Source organism: Ipomoea triloba, chromosome 1 (genome assembly GCF_003576645.1).
Source record: "Ipomoea triloba cultivar NCNSP0323 chromosome 1, ASM357664v1".
NCBI lineage: Eukaryota > Viridiplantae > Streptophyta > Magnoliopsida > Solanales > Convolvulaceae > Ipomoea > Ipomoea triloba.
The window spans coordinates 24,375,948-24,391,869 of NC_044916.1; the positions used below are offsets into that span (position 1 = coordinate 24,375,948).

At 34.1% G+C, this 15,922-nt stretch overlaps 1 long non-coding RNA gene across 1 annotated transcript; it reads right to left on the reverse strand.

The window, feature by feature from the left end:
* Positions 1-11,982: 11,982 nt before the first annotated feature.
* LOC116020673 lies at positions 11,983-15,483 on the reverse strand. Its single transcript, XR_004098823.1, has 3 exons — positions 15,195-15,483; positions 13,797-13,874; positions 11,983-12,381 (listed from the first exon to the last, which is right to left on the reverse strand). It is a non-coding gene; the product is annotated as an uncharacterized LOC116020673 (long non-coding RNA).
* Positions 15,484-15,922: the final 439 nt, after the last annotated feature.

Below are 15,922 nucleotides of genomic sequence, written 5' to 3' on the forward strand. Positions count from 1 at the left end.
TATCACAAGGTGAGGGTTCATCTTTTAGAGGTGTAATGGTTTTTGGTTCCGGTTCATGAATTGGATCAATCATTTTCATCATCTGGATAAGCTTGTTATCAATACTTTTGAATAAAGCATTAAAGCTCAATGAGTTCTCTTGATAGATGGGGGGTTGTGGAGGGGGTTCTTTTTGATAAAGTGGAGGTGAGTGTGCATATGAAGATGGATAAGGATATGGAGGTGGGTAGTGATATGTTGGTGGAGGGTAAACATATGTAGAATGGGGGTAGTAGGGATATAGTTGGGGTGGAAAATGTCTCCAAGATTGTCCTCCATGGTGTGGATAACCTTGGGGATACATATGAGCACACATTAGCAAGCTTTCAATTGATTTTCAACAAAAATTCATTGCACAAAGCTTAGCCAACAACGATTCTTTGCAACTAGAAGTAGTTGCAAGTGAGCAACAAGATATACAAGACAAATAAGCTCACTTTTCCAATCAAGTAACCAAAAATAAGAAAATAAAACAAACAAAAGAAAGCAATTCAAGAACTCTTAACAAACAACTTCCTAAACGTCAGAACAACTCAAAAACCATTTGCCATCCCCGGCAACAGCGCCATTTTGATGTATGTAGTTTTAGTGGTGGTGGATAGATGTGGTAAAATGAGGAAGAAGCTCCCCGAGTGTTGTGTTCTCAAGGATGACAAATTGGAGTTGAATTAGTGTTGGCATTTAGGAGGTTAAGAGGTAAGACTTACAAGAATTACTAGGGGAAAATTGAATCATAGATTAAGGGTTGCAAAGGTGAATCTAAACTAAACAATTTAAAAGAACAAGGGGTTGAATGCCTTAACTAGCCTATGTAATTGACCACACTATGGGGATTACAGAAACGAGGTTCGGGAATAGTCACGGGAGCCCATAGCACCTTTACCGAGTGGTGTCACACTCGGACTCCCAATCCTCATTCGGTTGAGACATTTCATCAAACATGTGGTCTACCACTCCTCTCGGACCTCATCCTTCCAGATAGAGGGTGGGGATGTGGATGAGTTGGACTCGTGAGAGGCCGCTATCATGTACACCGTCACTTTCACTAGGTTTACTATCTATCCCGGTCGGAAATAGAAGCAAATCATGGAGAACATCACCCACACAAGACTAACACCCTACTTTATCATTTTCACAATCAAAATGGAAGAATTCAATCATCAATCACAAGAGCTAATATGGGGCAATCAATCCCCTCAACTAATCTACTCAAACATCATTCAAATCCAAGAACAAGCAATAGAAAATAACAAAGCAATCAAATCGCAATAACAATCTACTTAAAACAAGAGTAGAGTAGAGATACCTATTAATTCAAGAGATCTATTACATCTACATTGTCATCTTCTCCACCAAGCTAGCTAGATCTACCCATAACTAAGAAATGAGTAAAATCCTTTTTTGGTCCTAGACTTATTGTGCATTGGACACATTTAGTCCGGATTTATTAATTTGACCACATTTTGCCCTGACTTTGTTAAAGGTGGACAATTTTAGTCCACTGTTAGTCCTACCGTTTGTCAACCGTGAATTAGAGGGGTATTTCTGTCCTTTCAGGTCCAGGACTTAATCAATCGTTTCTCACTCGTGCAAGTGACTGTACAGAGATTGCGTGCAGTTGTAAATATCTTGTAGTATAAAAATAATGCAGCATTGCTAAATCATGTTAAAGATGGCCTTGAGAAAGAACATACGAGACAACTTTTTCGGCATATTTCTTTCCCAAATTTCTACACTACCTTTGGCATATTGTGCTTGCTTATCAACTTAACCAGTGCGATTTAAAATAAAATGTTTACAAAACATTGACACTAAAATATATACAACTTTGAGACAGAGTCAACCTCATTGGATAACAACCAAGGATAATATAAAATATCAATATATCATGGTGACCCATCCTATAGCATGCTTCAGTTAAGTTTTGTGAGTATTTACCTTAAATCAAAACTCAAAAGATCACAGATCGTTCAAGCTCACTAAAGTAGTGACATGTATCCTAATTTTACGTCCCTCAAATTTAACCAGAACATTCGGTGGGTAATGCATCCATCACACGAAATATTTCCTTAACGTAAACAACAAACCATGATCCAGCATCCTAAAGCCCGTTTACTGTTTGACAGTTAAGCTTTGTGAGTATTACCTTTAAAACAAAATATGACCACTTTCCAAACAAAAATATCTGATGTTCAAGCTCACTAATCTTGCAATATGCATCTTATTTTTACATTCCTCAAATGCACACTTTGGGGAGAAAAACATGCATGTGCTATCCATCCATTACAGCAATATTTTCTTTATCAAAACAGCTTTTCATGACACATCCTAAAGAATGCTTCAGTTAAGCTTTGTGACAATTACTTTAAAGCACAAGATGAAAGCTTTTCAAATAAAACAATATATTTGAGTCAACCAGTTTATAGCATTCAATGAATCATAAGAGTGAATAATTACCTAGCTCACTCCATGGTGATTTTTGCACCGACCCCCTTCATCTTCTCGATGATTTTCTCAGCCTCCTCTCGGAAGACACGACCGTAATTTGAGGTAATTTTAGGTGTAAGACACGGCTGATTAAGTCCTGGACCCGAAAGGACGGAAATACCCCTCTAATTCACGGTTGACAAACGGTAGGACTAACAGTGGACTAAAATTGTCCGCCTTTAACAAAGTCATGGCAAAATGTGGTCAAATTAATAAATCCGGACTAAAATTGTCCAATGCCCAATAAGTCTAGGACCAAAAAAGGATTTTACTCCTAAGAAATCTAACACTAAGAATTGAAGGGAAAATCTCCCCAAAGGGAAGAAAACAATTAAAATCAGATCTAAGCTAAGAACTTGGGGATCCCCCTTCCAAAATGCAAGGTAAGGGTATAAATAGTCTTCAAAAATTCGAAATCCTGAATTAGCCCTTAATGACCTGGTCTACGTCGCATCTACGCATGAATGGTGGCGTGGAACCACACTGGAAATGATCCACGCAACCTTCACGTGTGGAGGTAACGTGGTTTGGCTCCTGCCTGGTTGCTTATTCGTTTGGCCCTTCTTTTCGACCTTGGGTCCTATTTTGTCCTATGGAAACGACTTTGAAACATAATATAAAGCCGAGTTTGTTGATTTGATTACATCAGAGTATTTTACGCACAAAATGATTACAAATGGGTGACCAAACCGCACACTAATTCCCTAGAACTGACCCTAAACTCGACTATTCTTGGCGCTTATCACTTGACCCAACTATTTTCAAAACAAAAAGCAACTCTCCTCCCCTGGTATACACACCGAACAAGTAAAGAACTAGAAGAAGATGGTCACTCCCCCCACATTAAATAGACTTCGCCTAAGCTCGCCTAAACATACTCTCCCATCCCTTGGACACAAGAATTCTATTCAACTTTTCTCTCACCCACCCCGCCGACCCACACCCTCTTTCCCAAGTATACTGATAACCCTTAAAAGGAAAAGAGTCGCCGGAGAGTTGTAATTCATTTTAATTTGTTTAAAAAGAGGGCATTTTGGTCTTTTCACCTACCTATGCTCTTCTTCTTCATTTAGTCGCCGGAAATGTCGTCTCCGCCGTTTCGTTCATCGCAACCGGAGCTCGCTCACCGGAGCTTCCCACCAGCACCGCCGCCGCCGTCCCGTTCATCGCAATCAAAGAGACACACAGATCTGAACCAAAACCAGTGATGCACTACAGTGATAGAAAATCCCAATCAACGATTCAAAGTTCTAGCAAATCGCGTGACGCCTCGGCGTCGTGATTTAATGGAAGGAAGATTGGTATTCTGTTTGACTGGCTTTGCAGATCTGCTTCTGTTTGACTGGCTTCTGATTCTACATCGTTCCACGCTTCGAATCATTATCTTTTAGTTTCTGGTTGTTTCTTATGCGATTTTCATATGCGATTTTCAGTTTAGTTGGTATTTTGTTTGATTTTCAATTTCTTATTCTGTTGGTATCATGTGATTTGTAACAAAATTGCTAACAATATGAATTTACTGTCCCATTTCTTATGCGATTTTCACTCTTTGATGATTTTGATTGCATCAACATATTGGCCGCACAGAGTTGCCGGCGAGCAAGTGCAAGGAAGAAGAAGACCTCATAAAACGACTATTTTGTCCTCACTTATAAATAATTAAAATTGGGTTATGATTTTCCGACCAAATTTGGCCGGTGATTTGGCCAGAAGGACCTAATATGTTAAAAAAAATGCATAGTTAAAGGACTAGTTTGTTAGTTTTTAAAGTCAAGTGTTGCAATTAACAGGACCCCTATAATCATAGGACCAAAAGTGCAATTTACTCACAGGAAAATTATCCAACCCATTATCCGAACAATTTACTCACAGGAAAATTATCCAACCCATTATCCGAACAACTTCCCAAAACCCCTCAACAAGTAACCCAGGTGAGAAACCTTACCCACCTTGTCACCGGGTCAAGAAGGTCATTACAGTCACCCATCATCACCCAAGGTAAAGAGAAGAGAGAAGAGAGGTACCTCACGCGATCCTAGGATTCTTGTCGGCGAGATCGCTCCGGGCAACCGTAAAACCTCTTAAAACGCCACCAAGGTTGATCAATCGCCAAATGCATTCTCGCATCAATGTGATGGCGAGAGTAGCCCACCACTTCCACCTTAATCGCCTCACTCCACATCATTGCAAGACCACCACTCCGCCCAATCGCATTCACTGTTAAACAATTCGCATACCCTAACTTCACACGCACACTCTCCATCGACTCTGTCTTATGCAATGTTTCATACAAAAAAGAACCAAACGCCTAAACTTTTGGACTAAATCCAAAAGGGTTTGAATTTTCATGGGTAACCCCAGCCCATGACAATTCCAAGCTAAGAAACTCATTGGGCTTGGCGGGCCTGCACTACAGCACTCACCCTCAATAGAAAAACCCACACTCATTGGGTTATTAGCATTTGGCATACCATAAGTTAAGCTCATACCACCCTCCACCAGCTACATCTTCTGCTCAACAATAACTACCCTACTCCCTCATCCTCTCCTTCACTCATTTACCCCACCCGCCATAGCATTAATAGCATTTAACCCAGCCCCACTAACCTCAGAACCATTACTATTTGCTTCACCACGACGTGTTGGCTTTTAAAAGTCCATTTAAATGCAAATTGAATACACCCCCTTAGTTTATCCTCCTCTTTCTTTTTATTGTCTTTTTAAATATATTCTTATATTAAACTACACTAAAAATTATAATTTGTCTATAAGTTAACAAGTGTAATTTTCGTTTATAAATAACATGGTGTACATGTTGTAATGATATCTCTTAATTAGGCTATCCTTATCTCTGCAAATCTCTCTCATTTTCTAAATGGGTCCCACTTCCACATAATCAAATTTGCAAATTCTCCATTTTTTATTCGGCATTCCTGCAAATCTCTCTCACTTTAAAAAATATGTCTCACTTTCCTATTATTATATTATAAATATAATAATAAAACCATATTAAAAGAAATAATCAATATAAAAAAGGAAACAAAAGGTGGGCTAACAGCACAAAAGCTGCATTATGGCAGATTAGCAAATTCTCTCTCCTATTGCTAATTTAGCCAATTCTCTCTCCCTTGTCAATACACATAAGCTTAAAATAAAATAAAAAAAATATTTCTCTCTCTTGCAATGTCACATTGCCAATGCTAAATTTGCAGGGATAATGACAGCCTTAGTCACTAAGGTTCCATATTTAGTCATTTAATTGCTAATGAATTCTGTTATTTTAAACTCAAAAACTCATAAATATTTCAGCACTTGTATTTATTTCAACTAATAAGGATTCTAGTATTCAAAAAAAAAAAAAAAAAAAAAAGCTAATAAGGATTCTAATTCTCACATTATGAATATTTTAACCCTAACAAATGCTTGTTTCTCCATTTAAAATTGACTAAATCATCCATGAAAATAATCTCCAATGTGTAGGATAGCAAGAATTCAATGAAGTCTTTTGTTTCAACTAAAAATATAAAATGATAGTTGAATTATACATTAATTATTTATAAATTACATGTTGAACACGTCGCTCACGTGTGAGAGTCAATTCGTCTTAAACAAACAACATATGGACATAGTTGCTTTTTAATCCGGTGACGTGAATGTTAAAATTCATAAGCCTTTGTATGACTATGATTTTGATCTTAAATTGAATAATATGTTTCATCTCAATTAAAAGATGTAAATCGGACTTTGGTGACTAATTAAGAAATACTATTGGAACTCAACGTTCATTAGGGGCAAGAATTACACATGCCTTATAACTTTTGAGATTAAAAGTGAAATTTACAAAGAAAAAACTGAAAAGGACAAAGCTTCTCTTAATGTAGTTAGTTTAGTTTAGTGTGAGTTTGGTACGTAAAACTTAATGAAATGTTGATAAATAATTATATATATAGGTAGCAATACATGTACATACATCAGATCATAGCATGTTGCGAGTATTATTAGAATGATGGAATAATTGATTCCTTAATTTCAACTAACTTAGGGGCCGGGGTGTATTAAATCAAGACTTTTAAAGAATTTCAAAAACTTTTAAAATGATGAATTTTAATTGACTTTTGTAGAGTTTTTGTAAACTTTTCTAGAATCTTTTAAACTTTCATCAACTTTGTAAGAGTTTATAAATATCGGTAAGACAAACATTTATAGACTTTTAAAATTTTTTCATATTAAAAAGTTTACAAAAAGTCATTAAAACTCTAAATTGAATACACCATTACAAACATTCCATAACTTCTATTAATATATTATTTATAATTTTCTTACAAAAATATATTTTATAAATTATAAATAAATTAATGCATTGTAAAAAAAAATATTGATTATCAGAAAAATAGAGTATATTATATATAAAGAAAATATAATTAATTTTCACTAAATATAAAATAAATAAAAGTCTCTCAAAAAATCAATTTAACACAAATACATATATTAATAATTAATGAATATAATTATATAACATTATATTAATTAAATAAAATTTATAAAATAAAAATAAAAAAAATAAAATTAGAAATTCTGTTGCAACCAGCGTGTTGCTGGTTGCAACAGAATTCTCATGCTGCGAACAGCAGCTGTTCGCAGTAATTTTTTTTTGCTGCGAACAGCAGCCCTGACGCAGTAATTTTTTTTTTTTTGTTATTCGCACAAACAAATTTTATTCTAAACATTAGTAAATAATAACTTTTCGTAGCAAAGTATATGAAATTTATGAAAGGTTTGAAACGTACTGTAAAATTGATGAAAAGTTTATCTAGTTTAAATAGGAGTAAAAAAGTTTGTAGAGAATCTTGAAAAGTTTGGGGTTGAAGGGTTGGATTTCATCTATTTATATTAATGCAGAAAACGTCTATCGAACTCCTATTCTGACAGAGTCTATGAAAGTTAATAACTTTTTTAATACTAGTAGACTTTTAATGGCTCTATAAAAGTCTGAATCGAATACTAATATATTTTGAAAGAGTTTTGAAAAGTCTATATCCAATACCGGACTACCGGTAGACTTTTAAAGAGTCTTTAAAAGTCTAAATTGAATACCGCCAAACTTTTTAAAGTTAATAAAAGTCTTTAAAAATTTATAAAAGTCATAATTGAATACACCCTTAATTAGTTGTCCCATCAACTTGGTTAGTTTGCATTGGTTGCATATGGAAAACCGTACCGGTGGCCTCACACGTTAAGTAGTTTTAATTTCTTCCAGCATACTTATTTCTCATAGCAATAATTATTCACGTAGTATTTGGGTCTTCCCCAGTTTCAGCCTTTGAAATTGTTCTTCAGTTCTCTTGGCCGGGCCTGACTTGGTTTACATAATAGTTATTTCACGGTCCACGCAGCTGTATGGACCACGATTAAAAAATAACATCGTTTCACGTAATTTTTATTTTTACGTGATTGACTGCAATATACATTTTTATATATAACTCATAATGTACATGATTCTAAAGCATAAAGTACATTCTCTTGCTAGAAGTTTCGTTATTCTAACACATTAAATACATTATCCTAACACATAAAGTACATTATCCTAATTCATAATGTACATTAATCTAACTCATAAAATTCAACGACATCGTTTTCAACCGTGATTCACACAGCTATGTGGACCGAGATCCACACAATAATTTGCCGGTTTAGATTGGTAATATGGATCATGAAAAATTTCATGCTCCTTATTAGCCTCTTAATACATGCATGACTAGTAAAATTTTCACCAATTGTTATTTACATGAAATTTAAGTTTTTGTAATGTAGGTTCAATTTAATTTTAATTTAGTTAGTTAAGAAATCTATATGTTGCCCTGGCAACCACTGCATTGTTGTTATTTTTTTTTTTAATGCAGTATTTGTTAATAACTACTGTCTCAATCTATTGAAGAGTTTGATGCCACTGGACCACAAGGTTGTTGTTAATATACTGCATTGTATTTGTTAATATAATCATCATTGTTATGGTAGCAGGAAGGAAAAAGAAAATAATAAAGATTAGAATGTGATGATGATAAATAATTAATGTACGTCATATCATATCATATTTCCTAGTCTTATATTTCCTTCTTTTTCCAAAACGTTGAATCCTCAACTCCAAGAACCCCCACACACTCCGGCCAGACAGACCATTTGGGAGGATGTAAATCACATTAACTCAATAGCTCAGCAGACAATGCCAAGTGTCAAGGCGCACAAGGGATCTGTCCACTTTGAACATAATCTCCACACTACCGGTGCCGAAGTCAAACTTTGACCTCTTCTTTTGAATACTGTTTATTAAACCAGTGAGCTAAACCGATGCGGGTTAGTCTTATATTTCTTACTTGCATTGCATGCATGGCTAGTTTGTTTACGACTTTTGCTTGGATATATATATATATATAGGGAAGGGTTCAGGTGCGGGGAAGTGTTCCCGTGCAATTGCGTGGTTACGCAACTCAAGCATTATAATGGAACACATTAAGTACACAAATTACTCGCACCTAAAACTTTAGACCGATGCACCTAAAATACACAAACCACACACCTTAAGTACACAAATCACGCATCTTAAGAACACAAATCATGCACTTAAGTTTTAAAATGGTGCATCTTAAATTTCAACAACTTACGCACCTTAAGCATATAAATCACGAACATTAAAAGGAGAACAACACATCTTAAAGAAGGAAAACCACGCACCTTATGTTTTAAGTTCACTCACCTTAAGTTTCATCACTACGCACCTTAATCATACAAATCACGCATCTTAAGAAAGAAAATTACACACCTTAAGAAGGAAAACTACGCACCTAAAGTCACCGCACAACTGCACCGGAGAAGACAAATCGCACATTATCGGAACCTATATATATATATATATATATATATATATTAAAAGCAAATCAAGAAGATCAAACAAATTTAATTTTTTTTTTAGTACAAACAAATTTAATTTAGTTAGTTTAATTTGAAATTTCTCCAACAAAATCATAAACCATTGAAAGGGCGGGGTAGATGCGACTTAGTAGTAGATGGAAAATGAAAGGCTCATAATAAATGATATAGATAGCAATTAATGTATGTACAACATGTGGGGCGCAAATTATATCGTGGACCGTGGTTTTGATTAATGAAAATAGACGGATGAATTCGCGGCACTCACTTTCAGTTCATATACACTGTAGTTACATTTCAACATAACTGCAGTTACATTTGAACACAACTACAGTTACATTTTGATAAAACTACAGTTTCATTCGTTAATATAAAAACACAAATGTGAAACTGTTATTCAGTATCAGTTCATATACACTACAGTTACATTTCAACACAACTACAGTTACATTTTGATATAACTACAGTTTCATTCAATAATATAAAACACAAATGTGAAACTGTTATTCAGTATCAGTTCATATACACTGCAGTTACATTTCAACACAACTACATTTACATTTCGATATAACTACAGTTTTATTCGATAATATCAAAACAAATATAAGGCAATATCTTTTGAGATGAACTGTAGTGTCAATTACGGGCTCCGTCTTCCACTTACTGAAACGACGTCGTTTTGGGACCACGGTCCACGGTATAAGAACTGCATGTGGGGTGGATAAGCCCTAGGAGGACTAGAAACTCTCCACATCTCGTTTTATGTGCATGATGTAGTTAATGAGGCTTGAGTTATTTTTAGTTGTATTTTTCATAAAGTTTTTTTTAAAGTTTAATATTATTATATAAAACTAGTATTTTCGCCCATGCGTTGCACGGAATGAATTTTGTTATAATGTTTTAAGAATATTTAGATCGATATATAATTATATAAATTATAACATCAATATTATATAGTGCGAATGATGAAAAAGGTTGGATCAATTATGTTTTCTAATGTTATCCTTGCTTGAATTCAAGCAAATAATTAGTCAATTACCCGTGCGATGCATGGATAAATATTTTAAATTATATATTTAGATAATAAAATTAAAGATAGAATAATAATAGAATTTGTACAATTATTTTATTATGTGATTAGTGTTAAAATATCACTCAATATAATATTTGTTCTCTTGTACTATTGAATTGCTTGTATATATTGATCGTCACAATATTTTACCTAAAAATCATATTATAAAATATTATGTTATTAGATACAACACGTGATTTTAAAACAATTGAATTTAAATAAATCAAATGTGCCTAGAATATAAACATAATTATGCAAATTACACATACATAAAATATGCTAGTAATATGCATAGTCCACATATATTGTATACATGTCATTTAATATAGATACATGTAAAAGATAATCATTGCTATAATTTTAGTCATCTAATCTAAGTAAATACTAAATAAATAAATAAAATACAATAAATAAATGAATAAATAGAAAGTCCAATGAAATAAACCAAATATATATATATATATTTACAACAGCTTATTAAAATTGTTTTCGACAAAACAAAAAAAAATTATCTCAATCTTTTAACTCTAACACCATGTACAATCGAATCAATCGTACCCTAATTGTCAAAGCAGTACATTAGGCATTTATTCCATTGAGTAAAACGAAACAACAAATAATAAATAAGAGCAAATTGCCAATTTTGGTCCACTGACTATAGGGGTATTTTTAATTGCAGTCCACGACTTTCAAAACTGTTAATTGCATACCATGACTATTTAATTTTTATCAATTTTGGTCACTCCGGCCAAATTGCCGGCCAAATATCGCCGGAAGTCAAAATAATGAGGGCATTTTAGTCATTTCACATTTTTCCTTTCTTCTCCGGCGAACCAACTTTTCCTCCTTCTCCGGCGGACTAAGCATCCATGGATTTTTGTACAAAGCTTAAATTATTTCCGTTGGACGTGACCTGAAGCCTGTGCTTAGTGATATTGCATATAACTTGCAAGCTCGCAATGGCGGTGGACGTGACCTGAAGCCCGTGATAATCGGGAAACTCCGTCTCGTCGACAACGTCGGCTCGTCGACTCTCAATGTCGGCTCGCATTTATAGTGCGATGAAGCAGATAATTTGCCGGCTCTCATTACAACGTCAACGATTTTTGCCGTGCTGTGAATGGATTGGCAATTTGCTACTGTACAAAAAGTAGTAGATAAGAAGGAGCAATTTGCTACTTTTGATAACCACTCTCCCATTTTGCAGTAGCAGATAAGAGTCGTTCATCCCCATTCTTAAGCTCTGTACAAAATTTCATGGATGCTTAGTCCGCCGGAGAAGGAGGAAAAGTTGGTTCGCAGAAGAAGAAAGGAAAAATGTGAAATGACTAAAACCATTATTTTAACTTCCGGCGATATTTGGCCGGAGTGACCAAAATTGATAAAAATTAAATAGTCATGGTATGCAATTAACAATTTTGAAAGTCATGAACTGCAATTAAAAGGACCCCTATAGTCAGTGGACCAAAATGGCAATTTGCTCTAATAAATAATAAATCAATGAATTCAGAAATATATATGTGTGTGTGCGCGCGCGCGTAACACCCCCAATTTCTAATACATGATTAATCATAAATAAACAATCTTTCTTACTAACCATTCTGAAAACAAATGCGGAAGCGAATTCAAACTCTAAACCAATGGGGTGTTATGCCACGCTTGGACCACCACTAAGCCCAAACGCACAGGCTACAAAGCTTTCTAACTGCAATCCATATTACAACAATTCACTAATCGAATTACAAATCAACTATAATACAACATTTTGAATTCTAAACTAAACCATTTAAACCAAGCTACAACTCCAAGGGAAACTAGCTCTACACCGCACTCTTAGAACGGGTCACTTCTATCAAGTCCTGAAAACAACAAGGTTTGGAAAACACAAACAAATAGAATTAGCATAAAATGCTAAGTAAGCTCTACTCCGCCCTGTAAAATAAATATATTTATAGCTTGAAAAATAGGTATACTTTATAAATAGATTTGATACTTAAGTTTGCCATACTCCATAAACCATTTAGCCAAAAGCTTAAAAAGAGTGTTTCCAAAAGGATTTTCCATCATAGGTAGTGGTTCTCAAAAGATTTAACTCACACCAAGGATAAGCAAGATATAAACTTTCTCAAGTATAATATTAAATATACTTAAAGCAATATAGTAATTTTATAGCCATCGCTAGTCACTCACAAGGTATCATAAGTAAGGAGAATTCATAAAATAGCCTTTTTCAACATCTCTATATATCATTTCAAAGCATAGCTTTCCAAATACTCATTATAGATAAATAGTATAATTCAAGTATGGAAGAATGTATATAGCACATTACTTATAAATATTTACAAAACATAGTATATGTATATGGAGGAATTCAAATCATATAGTTTACTCAACCAATAATCATTTCAAGATATAAGTTTTCTCAAGTCATTCTCAAATATCAAAATAGCATAATATTGCTCAAGTGGAGGTATCCAACAATTCTTTGCTTATAGTTAAATCAACACATAAGTATGGAGGTACTCAAATCACCAATAGGAGGATAGGAACGGAGCTTACCTCCACTACCGAACCTTCACACCCATACAATATAAATGGAAACAGGAACTAGAAACCTAAGTGCGCACACCCCGGGGATTCCAAGCCCCAAAGGTAGTTACTAGCCCTAGTAACCCAGGATTTTTGCTACCAGGTTACCCATCCAATCAATAAGCAATAGGACCGCAGCCCTAGGTTCTCATATCAATAGCAAATAGAACCGCAACCCTATGTGCTCACAATAATCTGGACCGCAGCCCAAGATTCTCGTAACCTCCAATAATAAAAATATAAATAACCTCCATATAAATTATAAACAAAGTATATTCTCCAAAAATAGGTACTTTGTATATAATTCCTCCATAATAGTAATATCCTTTCAAAATAGGTTTTCATGGATATTTTCCATTGCCCGCAGGCTATTCAAATACACTTCCCAAAACAAGATAGAGTATATATATATAATATATAAATTTCCAAAATAGGATTTACATCAAGCATAGGATTTATCCTCCAATTAAAATATAGTTTATATCGCTCAACAATAAACATAGTTTATACCCTTCAAAAGCCATATAGTTTCATACTCGTATAATATCTCATAGAATCCTCAATATATAGATACATCCATACTCATAGATTAGTAAATCACATTTTCAAAATGCTTTAAGTACGCAAATCAAATAAATAGCATATTTAATAGGGCAAAGTAGTTTTGACGGACATAGAAACTTACCTCAAAGCTAAGCTCCAAAAGCAAGCATCCACTCTAAAACTCAACTCTCAGACTAGCCACTTCAATTCAACGGGGAACCTGTGAATCAATCAAATATTTTATTTAATTCCCTAATGACATTATTATCCTTTTCATTAAATCACCACCGTCGTAATTATTTATTTCTATATCATCATTATGCCATCACCATCATACTCAACACCATAATTTAATCCATATCCATAATTATCACTTACAATCCATAATTCATAATTAGTCCATAATACCATCATCAACCCATTAATCATCATCAATCTTAATCCTCAACCACAATGCATCACCAACCATATTCTTAGCATTAGACACCCTTAAACCAATATTACTTTATCAATAGTCCATCATTATCTCAAGTAATTCATAATCTTTCTTAGTAATCATTATCAATAACTAATCTCCGATAAATCAATAGCATGAGTTCTAGCCATCACCATTAACCACCATATAATAATTATATCATTATTTCCCCATTATTAGCTAACCATCACTGTCATCGTTAAATCATATCTTCAATATCATCAATACATCCACAATCACCATTAAGTTTAAATAGTTCCCAAATCATAAAGTCAACACCCATATTCATTACCCTAATCCAAAATCAATTAACCATCCTCATTATCATTAAATCATCATTAGCAATATTAACTAATCAATGCTTTATTAATCCATAATAATCCTTATTTAATTCATCCTATTAGTCAAAAATCTTATTTATTAATCCTAATGTTACCTTAACCCAGTGCGAATCACTCAACAATCTTAATCACCACATTCAACATAATTAATCCATAATCAAAATTAATTAATTATTAACATTAATCCACCATTAATGTCTAATTATCATCCTTAATCTTCATTTAGTCAACACTAATAGTCAACAATCTTTCTTATCAAAATTAATCATCAACCATTACTCCATTAGTAACTAGTACCTCCTAAGTCCATCATTAGCTTCATTTAATCATTTCTTACAGTACATAACACCCTCATTATTCTAATCATTACCAGTAAACCTCCTCATATTAAATCATAATCACCTTTAAACTCTATATCAAGTTCCATCAACATTTTAACACCATAACCCATCATTAAATACCACTAACCCCCATCATATTTAATCTTAACACCATAACTCCATCACCATCAATTAAACCATCATTAATCCATAATCAATAATTAATCACTAATTTAAACTATAATCACCTTAAGCATCTTAATCATTATATCATTAACACTAATCAATGTATTAACTCCACAGTCATCATACTTAGCTTAATCAAGATCCTTAGCGCATAATTGCCAATTAGACCATAACCAAAGCCATACTTCATAATCAATAATTAATTAGTTCTTAATTACCTTCATTAGAAGCCTTAATCCCTTATTTTCTGCCTAATCAATTTCGAGCCACCACCGCTCCACTGTTGCTTCGCCGACCAGAACCACCGCCGCGACCGGAAGCGAGAGAGAGATGGAGCTGCTGCCACCGCTGGGCCGCCTCGCCGGGGCTTCGTCGCCGTCGCTCATCCGGTGCTGAAGCCCGTCCATCGTCGCCTATCGCCTGCTGTTCGTCGACGTCGAGAGGAGATCGAGAGGCAGAGATACGAGAGAGAGACGGGACTTAGGGCTGCCGATTTGGGGATTTTGGACAATGAACCTCCCCTTTGTAGACAATGAACATAAGCATATATACCTAGGGTTAAATTACTTTGGACTTGTAACAATTGGGCTTGAATAAATTGGGCTCAAAAACTATTTAAGTTTAGAAAATTAAATACCTTGGACTAGTAGATTGGGTCATGAATAAATTTGGTTTTAAACTTAGGCTCAAAACAATAATATAAAGATCACAGGTTCATCTCAGATAGACTTTTGGGTCAAAATTGTGATAAATAAATTTATCGCCTAAATAGGGCTTTTAAAACCATAAATAAATATATAAATATTTCGTACCAAATCATTTAAAATAAAGAGTTTAAAATATATAATTATACCTTGTTCTGACGAAAATTTCTCGTAGGAGATTAAATTTCATATATAATTTTATTGTAAAAGCTTAATAAAATAGGAGTTTAGAGAAAATGATT